Source organism: Dermacentor silvarum, chromosome 9, assembly GCF_013339745.2.
Source record: "Dermacentor silvarum isolate Dsil-2018 chromosome 9, BIME_Dsil_1.4, whole genome shotgun sequence".
Taxonomy (NCBI): domain Eukaryota; kingdom Metazoa; phylum Arthropoda; class Arachnida; order Ixodida; family Ixodidae; genus Dermacentor; species Dermacentor silvarum.
The window spans coordinates 16,464,703-16,476,833 of record NC_051162.1 but is presented as its reverse complement, the minus strand read 5'-3'; the positions used below and the strand labels follow the sequence as shown (position 1 = coordinate 16,476,833).

General features: G+C 49.7%; 1 long non-coding RNA gene across 1 annotated transcript; it reads right to left on the bottom strand.

The window, feature by feature from the left end:
- Positions 1-6,845: 6,845 nt before the first annotated feature.
- Positions 6,846-11,853, bottom strand: LOC125940273 (uncharacterized). The gene is made up of 2 exons (XR_007463503.1): positions 11,378-11,853; positions 6,846-7,087 (listed from the first exon to the last, which is right to left on the bottom strand). It is a non-coding gene; the product is annotated as an uncharacterized LOC125940273 (long non-coding RNA).
- Between the last annotated feature and the right edge of the window lie 278 nt (positions 11,854-12,131).

Here is a 12,131-nt window from a genome sequence, read left to right as displayed (position 1 = left end):
ACGAGCCCTAGCCTCCCGGCGCTCTCTGTAAAGCTCCGGGTGCATGTTTTTTGGTATTCGGGGCACACGGAGATCTTTTCTTATTTGCTTAGGGATGTCTTAGTTCCGTGGTGTTCTTCATAGTGTATGTGTAGTTTCCTAAGTATGTGTCGTCCCGTTGGACTTAGTGTCAGCCTGTTATATTGAGATATTGTGTGCGCCTCTATTAATTTGTCTAAAGTGTTACGCATACCTAGCTCTAACAGTTTATCAGTTGTTGTAGTGAGGGGCACGCCGATCGCTTGCTTATATGCCCTCCTAATGAGGGCTTCAAGCTTCTTTTCTGCCGCTCCAAATGTTAGGTAAGGTGCCACATAGACAATACGGCTAATGACGAAGGCCTGCACCAGGCGAACCAGGTTGGCCTCCCTCATGCCATACAGTCTATTGGCTATTCTCTTAATTCTACTGGCTATTCTCTTAAGAGTTTTGAGGGTCTCCGTATTCCTCCCCTCCACATGCACCCGGAGTCCGAGTACTTTGAGTTGCTCCACTGCGGGTATCGGGCCCCCGTTCGCCGCGAGTGTTATGTGGGGTTGTCCTCCGTAGTTTTTTTTTTTCTGGTGGGGTACATCAGCAATAACTCAGATTTTTGCGGCGAGCAAGCAGTTAAGTCCCCCTCTTTGTAGCATAGCTCTCGACTGCCCTCACTGCGTGTTTTAATGTCCCCTTAATCTCCGCCTCGCTTCCGCCCGTCACCCAAAGAGTGACGTCGTCGGCATAGAGAGCCTGATTGAGGCCCCTGATCTTACTTAGAATTTTTGGCAAGCCGATCATTGCTATGTTAAGCAGAAAAGGGGACAAGACCGAGCCCTATGGTGTACCCCTATTTCCCAACTCTATATTTTCTGATCGAAGATCCCCAAGGGTGATGATTTTGGCAGTGCGATTAGAGAGAAAGCCCCGAATATAGGTGTAAGCCTTGTGGCCCACCCCAAATCCCGGAGATTCTCTAGAATCGCACTGTGTTTTATGTTATCAAAGGCTTTCGTGAGGTCCAAGCCCAAGATGGCTTTAAGTCCTGTACTCCGGCCCCTAGCGTCGAGGATCTGATGCTTAATTTGGAGCAGGCGTCCTGCGTCGAGAGGTGCGGTATGAACCCAATCATAGAGACAGGGTACAGCCCGCGGCCTTCCATGTAATTTTAGATACGCGTAAGGATTACGTGCTCCATCAGCTTCCCAATACACGATGTTAAAGAAATAGGCCAGAGGTTTTCAATTTGGAGTTTCTTGCCAGGTTTCGGGATCATCACCACGTGTGCAGTTTTCCACTGCTGCGATATTGATCCCTCTGTCCAGCTCTTATTCATATATTTAGTGATGATGGTTACCGATTCATCATTCAAATTTCGTCGAATTTTGTTCGTGATACCATCAGGCCCTGGCGCCAATTTCGTGCGTAAGTGCATAATTTCCGCCCTCACTTCAGCCTCTGTAATGTCCTCATCTAAAAAGGGGTTCGCTTTACCTATGTAGTCTTTCTGTATATCTTTCTGTGTATTGCCAATAGATCGATTTTTCATTTCATTTATTATTTCCCTGGTCCCTGGGTACCCATGTATGATTTTCGTAAGGTTTTGTCTCTGCACTGTGTGAGTGTTGTCCGGGTCTAAGAGACAGCGAAGGAGATTCCACGTCTTACTCAGTCCCAGCTGGCCAGTGGATTCCCATGGTTGCCGGGATAAGCGATTGGCGTGGTCCTCGATGTTCCCTATCGAGCCTCGCAATTCGTCGTCTCAAATTGCGGTTATGCCGTTGCTTCTTCCACCGTTCTTTTGGGCTGCTGCGCGCTTCCCGCAGATGGAGGAGTTTGCTGTCAGCCTGAGCACATCCCGCGCCGGCGTCGCCGTCGTCGACATCGGCCTCAGGAAGGCGACGTGCTCGTGCGTCGGCCCAGACCGCCCCGCCGCAACACCAGGTCCGCCGCGAACCGCATCGGCAGCGGGCGTGATGCCCGCCTTGAACGCGGCCGCGTAGTCCATCCGCACGGCGAGCGCAGGCACCGAGCCGCCCGCGCCCGAGGGCGTGGCAACCACGGCCGCAGGCACACCAGGACCACGACGTGCACACCCAGGGCCAGTCGCCGCGACGATGGAGCCGTCCAGACGCCCCTCCGCGACGATGACACGTGTGCCTTTGCAGCACCGCGACGTCACGGCGCGCCTCCACGAGCCGGCCCTGCAAGGCAAGGGCCGCGCCGCGTTCCGTGGCCGCCTCCGCCCGCAGGTCCGAGCAGAAGGCGACCATCTCAAAGACGCGGGCCATCAGGAACTTGCGCGCGTCGACGGGCACCTTGTTGGCCGGACAAGTACAATAGTTAAAGCGCTCGTCCTTAATTTCCCGTACTCGGCTCTGCACGCAGCTGCCGAGGTCCGCGGGGAGCGCTGCCGCCACCGCCGTGTTCTCCGAAACTGAGGACAGCGCCTATTCGTCGTCGGTGTTGGCCGGTCGCTCCTCCGAAGTCACCGGCATTCGATCTATCAGGTCGCAGAAACGCGCGATCACCGCATCGCCGTCGTCCGAAAACTCGCCCTCCTCCGAGCGGGGCGACTGCCCAGCGGCGGGAGGGTCCGTCGGGGACGGCGAGATGACGTGGGTCTGCCTAGTATAAGGCATACCTAGGCAGGCCCAGCCGCACCATGGCGCATACCCGCTCGGTGGGCGGCGACAAACAGCCAACGGCCAAAAAATGACAAATAACCCCTTTTAAACCCAACCTGCGCGTCGAATACGTTTAAAAACAACCCCCACCTAAAATTTTGGAAGCCGAATCGTAAATACCTTCGATTTGCAGGAAAATACAGAAGGATGTGCCAGCCCAACCGACCAGTAGCACGCGCGCCCGTGCTACTGTAAACTAGATATATTCTCCCCTCTAGTTAGCCATCTGACGTCAGCCGGACGCAGTAGCGCACTTGACCCGTTCGTCCGGTCACGCATTGTGATCCACTGCAGTAAAAAAGCATGTTTGGAACCCGCCCTAGGCAGGGAGTCAGAAACCTCGAGCCTCTTTCCGATAGTTATCAAAGCCAAAAACGGACAGCCAATACCGAGGGTAGACTCGGTCAAAATTCTATGTCTGCTCATCGACGCCAAGGGTTGCAATGCGACGGCTCTCAATAAGCTCTCTGGTCAGGCTGGAAACGTCATCAGAATGATCACCCGCATCTCCAACCGAAGAGGCGGGCTAAAGGATGACAATCCTATCAAAACTTTCCAGGCCTTCTTCCTAAGCCACATTACCTATATAACCCCTTACCTTAATTGGAGCAGGGCAGAGAAGGCCAAATTAGACGCGATTATAAGAACGGGCCTCAAACGTGTGCTGGGACTTCCCCAGTCCAACGAGCACGGAACGACTACTGAAGCTAGGGCTCCATAACACGATAGACGAAATTATAGAAGCCCACTCGGCAGCGCAGGTTTATAGACTATTGTCCAGCAAGGCAGGAGTTAGTATACTAAACGAGGCAGGCATTCGGCCCACGAACGACCCGGAGGATAAAGTCTGTCTACCTAAAAACGTTAGTGCCCTAATCAAGGTAGACCCGATTCCGCGCAACATTCACCCAGTACACAATGAGGGTAGAAGACGTGCGAGAGCTCAGGCAATCCTCAAACAGATCACTCGACATGGACTACACGCTCTATTCGTAGACGCCGCTAGATACGACAGTGAAGACGCGTTCGCCCTATCGGTAGTGGATGCGAAAGGCAATCTGGTGAATGCGGCCTCTGTGCGCACCAATTCTGCTCACGAGGCGGAGGAGGCGGCTATCGCCCTGGCCATACACCGCGCACATTCTCCCCTCTTCGTCTTCTCGGACTCCCGCACAGCCGTTAGGTCCTTTTCGGCGGCGCGCGTATCGAAACGGGCGAATAGAATTGCGATCAACAAGCTCACTAATTTCAGTCAAATTGGCACGGAAGCATATTTCCACATTTCATGGTACCCGGCCCACCTGGGAGACTAATCCAACCGCACGGCTTCAACCCCAACGAAAGGGCTCACCGGCTGGCGCGCGATTTCACGACCCGCGGAGCCGTCAACAGCCCTCCTCGTAACGAGGCTAGCATCCAGAAAGACCCATTGTGCACCTTTCACAAGATCGTCTCACACTACCGCTTGGAAAGAAGGTGGTTCTCTCCTCCTCACCCAAAACTAAATAAACCACAAGCTAGCACGCTCAGAATGTTACAAACCCGCACGTACTCCACTCCGCGGTCCCTTAGCAGGATAGACCCGCACTTCCCGCAGTCGTGCCCCAAATGCGGAGCCGACTCATTCTCTTTCAATCACATGCTCTGGCTGTGCCCAGCCATAGAAAACGCTATGCTTGCAACAAAGGAACAGTGGGAGGAGTTCCTAAGAAGCGACCACCACTACATCCAACTCCAGGCAGTCCAGAGGGCCCACGACATCGCAACGGGATTTCGCCTCCCGGTGCCATCGTGGGCGGAGCCACCGACTTGACCTGAGGGAGCCTTCGGCTCCCCCTGGCCAGTTTCTCAGGACCAATAAAAGTTCTTGTCATTGTCATTGGAACCCGCCCTCGCGGGTATTTTTGCGCATTCAGCGAGAACGAAAAATATCCAGGACTGAAGTTTCTGCCTTCTACGCGGGGATGAGCTTGACCTGACACTCTGGAATTATCATCGGACGGATGTATCGCCCCAGTAAACTACATATCTTCTCCCCTTTACTTAGCCATCTGACGTCAGCCGGACGCAGTAGCGCACTTGACCCGTTCGTCCGGTCACGAATTCTGATACACTGCAGTAAAGAAGCATGTTTGGAACCCGCCCTCGCGTGTATCTTTGCGCATTTAGAGAGGACGAAAAATATCCAGGACTGAAGTTTCTACCTTCTACGCGGGGATGAGCTTGACCTGGCACTCTGGAATTATCATCAGACGGATGTATCGCCCCGGTCGACTACTTCCCCGTTTATTCCTGAAAGCAAAAATAAATGTTGTAGAAAACCTGTACCTGCAAAAATGCATAACAGGTTTAAAGGCAATTAAAACAGAAATGAAGAGGGGTTGTTAAACAGAACCCAAAGTTCAAAATTCGTAATAAAAGCCAATGGGCTACGGTAACGCGTTCGTGTCCTAAGATGTCTGATGGAGCTCAGAAACCTGGTGTCGAACTAACAAGATCCATGATTGGGGAACTAACCCATCTGAAAGGACTTTTTTTTTCTATTTCAAACAGCATAAAAGAAATAACGGACTATAAAGTATACACTGAGGGGTCTAAAATAGAAGACAAATTGGAGCAGCCTTCCTTTAAAAGGGGCCCTGAACCAGTTTTTATCGAAGCGGAGAAACATTCGAAGTGAAAATAGGCTATTTTAGAATCACTTTCCCGAAAAAAGTACTTCAATGCGTTAAGTAGAAGCGGAGTTATTGGCTATCAAACACGGCCTCCGCTGTGCTTCCTTTCCTCCTTCAATGCCTTGCACTGCGAAGGCTACGGCGGAGTGGGGCGGCGCCATCTATAAACGTTGGCTCCGCCTGCATAACGTCACCGTGGCGCGCAGTTCAAATTTCATTTTGGACTTCCGATTTTCGTGCCTACGAAGCGCTAAACGTAAACCAAAGGCGGTTGTCCTCAGTGAGCCGCCGTGCGCGTAGCCACTGAACTCGTGGCGGCACCTCCCGGCAGCGTGTTCCTATTTGCGCCCATGCCCAGTGCTCGACCGCTGGCACCGCCATGCGCCGCTCGTGCGTAGGATGTTTTAAAGCCCCTTGATCTTGAAAGTAGCGACACTCTCCTCCGCGCGCGCACTTTCCTCCTCAATTCTCCTCGCCCGCCGGCTGCGCGCGTTGCGCACGGCACGCTATTGCGCCTGGGCTCCCGCGGACGGGCCGCAGAATTCGATGGAGGCGCGTTATTTTGGGCCAGTTGCGCGCCCCAGTGGCGTAGAATATTTTGAAAAATGGTGATAACAGCATGGAGAATGCTGAAGGCAACGTTTATGATGAGGTTGGTTTCATCTTAAAGCCGTATGAATGACACACACTGATGTAAAAGGAGCTTTGAGGCGAGTTCTATACTCCAGTTATTTTTTCTGCCACATGATACGCTGCTTTACTTTTTGCATTTGATCTAGTATTGCTTGTGGCAGATCGCTCTATGTTTGGCAGTTTTTTCTTGTATGTGCACGCATGTGCACCGCAGGTATTATATTCAGTGTGCCTTCTTATAATGGATTACTGGCGAGAGCATCGTCCGTCCATGTGTTTGTCTCAATGTCAAAGTAGCTTTTGCGCTGTGGTTTCTGCATTGAATAGGGCGGTTGCGCAATTTCAGTGCGATGAAGCGGTGCCGGCAGCCACTCATCACCCACAATAACAGAAGCTGAGGAAAGGTATTTACAGATTATTCTTTAGGCGTCGGTGTCAATGAAGCTTAAAATATACTCGGTATACCTATGGGAGAAGGCATTCTATATTTTTAGGCAAACGATATGCCTCTGGAAAAGGTATTTTGATAGTTCACACCAACATGCCGTTACATTATGTAGTAGGATAGTTAAAATTGTGATTTTGATTAGACATCAGAAAAGAAATTATCACACAAAAAACAAAAAGAATGGTCAGTAAGATGCTTTATTTTCGTGCATGCGCAAAAAACGTTATTTGACAAGATACAGATAACATAGAAGAGTATCATATAATATTCAGAATGAGAAACATTGCTAGTGTACAAATATGCCATGCAGTACGGATGGCAGCTGAGAAAAAGACATGCCCAAGAAAACAACAGTAGTAACATTATGCCATGGCACAAACCTACACCGTTTAACCCCCGCAGGGGCGTCTGCGCAAGCAGGCGTTTGGTGAGTTGCGCCACCACGTACCCGAGCACACGAGGGTTGGACCCTCCCGCGACTAACCGTGCGCGGCTTAGCCGTGTCTGGGGAAAGGGGGATCCTGGGGGTTGAGCCGATGCTGGGTGCTCGGACCTTTAAGGCCCCCGGCGGAGGCAACACACCTCTTCGGCCTCTGCTTCACATAGACGGCACCTCCAGACTGACCCACCTGGAGGAAATCGGCAGTCGCCTTTTCCTGTCTCTCTCTCCTCAAATCTGCGTCTCTCTCTCACACTTTTGGTCTTTCCTGTCTTCTACTCTCTTCCACTTACTTCCTTTGTCGCTGGCGGCAAGGGTTAACCTTGTGTGGCTATCCTACCTTGGGTACACCATATTAGGTTATAGTAGCGGCGTACGACTGGCGTCGTGCAGACTTGTGTACAAGCTCTGCCGCGTCCCCTCGTTGGGCTCCGTGGTGGGCGGTCGGCGCTGTTGCCGAACACATACACCTTCTTATGGCAGCGCAAACCTCTGTCGTCTATGATCGGCCTCTGAAAAGAGGCCGCACCGAAGCAACATTCCAGTTCTCCTTTCGGAGCAACACCCCAGCATTCCCCAAGTACCATGTAGTCCATAGTGAGAACAACACACCCGTGAGAAAACTGTCTCCTTTCCTGGTGGCCAAGTGCCTAAAAGACAAAATTGGACCGACATACAAAGTCTCAAAAATGTCTAGCGGGGACCTCCTCCTAGAACTAAATGACAAAGACCAAGTACAAAAGCTCTCGGAACTTACCAGTATTGGCGATGCCACAGTTACAATTTCAGCCCACAGAACTCTAAATACAAGCAGGGGCGTGATATCCGAGGAGGACTTCCTTGGCTTGAGTGATGAGGAACTGCTCGAGGTTTCCAAGAACAAAACGTGACTAAAGTACAAAGAATTGTCATCCGAAGAAATGATCAAGAAATTCCGACAAAACATGTTATACTTACCTTTGGGACAAGCGAAATGCCTACTTCTCTGAATGCAGGATACGTAAAAGTAAATGTCAGACCATATATCCCCAACCCCAGACGATGTTTCAAATGTCAACGGTTTGGACATGCTTCACACGCATGCCGAGGACAAACAACATGTGCCAAATGCAGCTCCAATGACCACCAATCTGACAATTGCACTTCTTCTCCACACTGTGTTAACTGCAAAGGGGACCATCCAGCTTACTCACGGTCTTGCCCTTGCTGGAAAAATAAAAAGGAAGTAATTGCACTAACTGTTAAAGCGATTGTCCTACCTTTCCAGAAGAAGTTACGCCGATGTGACGCAGGTGGGGGCAGCGTCACAGAGGCCTCGGGAGTCCTCCGAGCCCACGCACAGTGGTCCCGCAGTGACCCCTCCCGCCCCCGTGGTGGCAGCAGCCAGAGCTGCTCCATCGTCTTCGAAGGGCCCGCAGACACAAGTACCGCAAGGCCCTAAACTCAATCGAACTCCACGGCCCGAGACACGTGTCCCGGCGCCCAACTCTCGATCCTCCAGCGCCTCTGAGAGAGCGATGGAGGTCGACGCAAAAACCCCGGTGTCGTCGACACCGAAGGACAAGCGCTCTCTCGAGCGCGCCAAGAGGGACAAAGTCCCAATAACCACGTTATTTAAAAAGTAATAACCTAAAGGTTATCCCTCCTTTCTAATAACTCTCTCCACACCTAAGTCACCTAACATCTTATATCTTATAGAATCATAATGCCATCTTTTACCTTTATGTTTTAAAATGGCTTTTATTATCCACTGGAACTGCAGAGGACTTTTACACAACTTAGGTGACATAAGAGATATACTGAATAACTTCTCCCCTGTGGCTTTGTGCCTACAGGAAACAAACTTATGTGACAAAAACATTAACATCTTAAAAGGCTTCACTGTTGTACGGCGCGACCATACCCAAGCTAACCGGCTTTCGGGCGGTGTGGCTGTGGTTGTGAAACACGGAATTCCAGCTAGAGCAGTAACCATTAATAGCCACATAGAAGCCGCTGCTGTCACCATTTTAGCACATAAAACCATTACCATCTGTTCCCTCTACATTCCTCCACACACACAGTTCACTGTAAGAGATTTAGACCTGATTTTAGACCAGCTACCAGAACCATTTCTGATAGCGGGAGATTTTAATGGGCATAATACACTATGGGGGAGCAAAAAAACAGACCATAGGGGACAAACAATCGAAGATTTTATTCTAAGTAATGAACTATGCCTTTTAAATACTGGTACGGCCACATACTGCTCCCCTAGCACAGGAGCTATGAGTTGCCCTCATTTGGCAATGTGTTCCCCATCTCTGTTCACCGATCTTCATTGGACTGTAATACCTAATCCCTACTGTAGTGATCATATGCCTGCAGTCATAAAACTAACATCCGTACTGCCTATAACACTTTCTAGGCCACGCCGTTGGAAACTGCACCTTGCAAACTGGCCTCTCTTCACTGAAAAAGCCAGTTTAGAAAAAGTGATCTTAGATGACCGAAACATAGACGAGGCGAATGAGAGGATTACTGCTTGCATAGTTGCTGCGGCGGAAGAAGCTATTCCCCAATCTTCTGGATTCTTAAGGAAAAAACTAAAACCTTGGTGGACGAATGAATGCACACAAGCTAAAAAACTTCAAAACAAAGCATGGGGTATCTTCAGAAGGTACCCAACACAAGATACTATTTTATCATTCAAAAAAGCGAAGGCGAGGTATATCCGTAGGCAAGCAGAAAAAAATTCATGGAAAAATGACATCTCATCAATTAACAGTTCAATAACATCAAAGAGAATGTGGGACCAGGTTCGCAAGTTTAGGGGCGACTATGCTCCCTACACAATCCCCATACTCTCAACTCCAGGCACGCAAACAAGTCTACAGGAACAAGCAGACATATTAGGCGAGCACTTCTACACCATATCTAGCTCAGCAAACTATTCCGCAACATTCCTAAAACACAAACCGTCCGCCGAAAAACAAAAGCTTCCGACAACGGGAAGTTCAGATAGACCGTTCAATGCCCCCTTAACACTCCACGAAATAAACAGAATAATTCGGGTAAGAAAACAGCACCGGGTCCTGACAAAATACATTACGCTATGTTAGCCCATTTGTCCCAGAAAGCGGTGGATGCCTTGTTGCGTTTTTTTAACACGATCTGGGAAACGGGTAAAATGCCTGCAGAGTGGAAAAAGGCTATTATTGTTCCCTTTCTGAAGGCGGGAAAGTCACCAAATACACCTAACAGCTACAGACCTATAGCACTAACAAGTTGCCTGGCTAAATCCTACGAAAGCATAATAAATATAAGACTAACATACGTTCTCGAAACAGATAACTTACTAGACACTCATCAGTGTGGTTACAAGAAAGGCTGCTCAACAACTGACCATCTCGTTCGTCTTGAACACACCATACGTGAGGCATTCCTTTATAAACAGCACTGCCTAGCGGTGTTTTTCGACCTAGAAAAAGCATACGACACCACATGGAGGTATGGCATTCTACAAGATCTAGCAACACTAGGAATACGCGGCAGAATGCTCAACTGTCTGGCCGATTTTCTGTCAAACCGAACATTTCAAGTCCGTCTGGGAGCAACACTGTCCCGAGTCTTTGTTCAAGAAAATGGCGTCCCACAGGGTTGCATATTAAGCACTACTCTCTTCGTGGTGAAGATGAACTCCATAAATTCAGTTATACCGCCCAACATTATGCACTCTTTATACGTCGACGACCTTCAAATTGCATACCGTGCCTCGGTTATGTCTACATGCGAAAGGCAAATCCAGATAACAATTAACAAGTTGACGCAATGGGCCGATAAAAATGGATTTCGGTTTTCTACACAAAAAACTGTGGCAGTGGTATTTTCACAAAAAAGGGGGTTACACCCTGACCCAGCTCTCAAATTAAATCAAAGCCCGTTACCGGTTAAGCAAGAGCAAAAGTTCTTAGGAATCATTTTTGATAGTAAACTAAACTTTATCGCCCACATTAACAGCGTAAAAACTAAGGCAAACAAAGCACTTAACATCCTGAAGATCCTATCACGTAAGCATTGGGGCGCCGACCGAACATGCCTGTTACGTATTTACCGCTGTGTCGTGCGCAGCATTCTTGACTACGGTTGCATAGTTTACGGGTCAGCAAGGGAGTCGTACATCAAACGTCTTGACCCCACGCACAACCACGGACTACGCTTAGCAACTGGTGCGTACAGAACGTCACCAGTAGAAAGCCTATATGCCCCGCAGGGGCGTCTGCGCAAGCAGGCGTTTGGTGAGTTGCGCCACCACGTACCTGAGCACACGGGGGTTGGACCCTCCCACGCGTAGCCGTGCGTGGCTTTGCCGTGTCTGGGGAAAGGGGGATCCTGGAGGTTGAGCTAATGCCGGGTGTTTGGACCTTTAAGGCCCCCCGGCGGAGGCAACACACCTCTTTGGCCTCTGCTTCACATAGACGGCACCTCTAGACTGACCCACCTGGAGGAAATCGGCAGTCGCCTTTTCCTGTCCCCCTCCTCAATCTTTTGTCTTTCTCTCTCACTTTTTCCATCTGTCCTGTCTTCTAGTCATTTCTTCTCACTTCCGAATTTCTGGGCGGCAAGGGTTAACCTTGTGTATTATATCCAGCCTTGGATATATATATTAGGTTATAGTGGCGGTGTATAGCTGGCGTGTGCAGGTAATCTTCAAACCTTGTACCGTCCCCTTGTTGGGCTCCATGGTGGGCGGCTACCATCGCTGCCGAAATCAATAAACCTGTATGGCATTCGCATCATTCCCTAAACTACCTGATCGTCCTCTTTCAAAAAGAGGGCGCACCGAAGAAACAGCTCAATTTTTCTTTCAACGCAAAGAAACCTTTCCACGATTCCATGTCATTCATAGTGAAAACCCTCAAAAGACCGTAAGAATGATTTCACCTTTCACTGTTGCAAAAAATCTCACCGAAACAATTGGTCCCGGCTAGGCTACAAAGTTACAAAGATGGCGAGCGGTGACCTCCTTCTTGAGGTCCGCGACAAACAACAACATGAGAAACTCGCAAATCTGGTCTCACTCGGTGGTGTGAACCTCACAGTGACCCCACATCGATCGATGAACACAAGCAGAGGAGTGATTTCCGACGATGATCTGCTGTACCTGACCGAGGAAGAGCTCCTAGAGGGCTGGAAGGAGCACAATGTTACCATAGTGAAGAGAATAATAATCAAACGGGAAAACAAAGAAATTC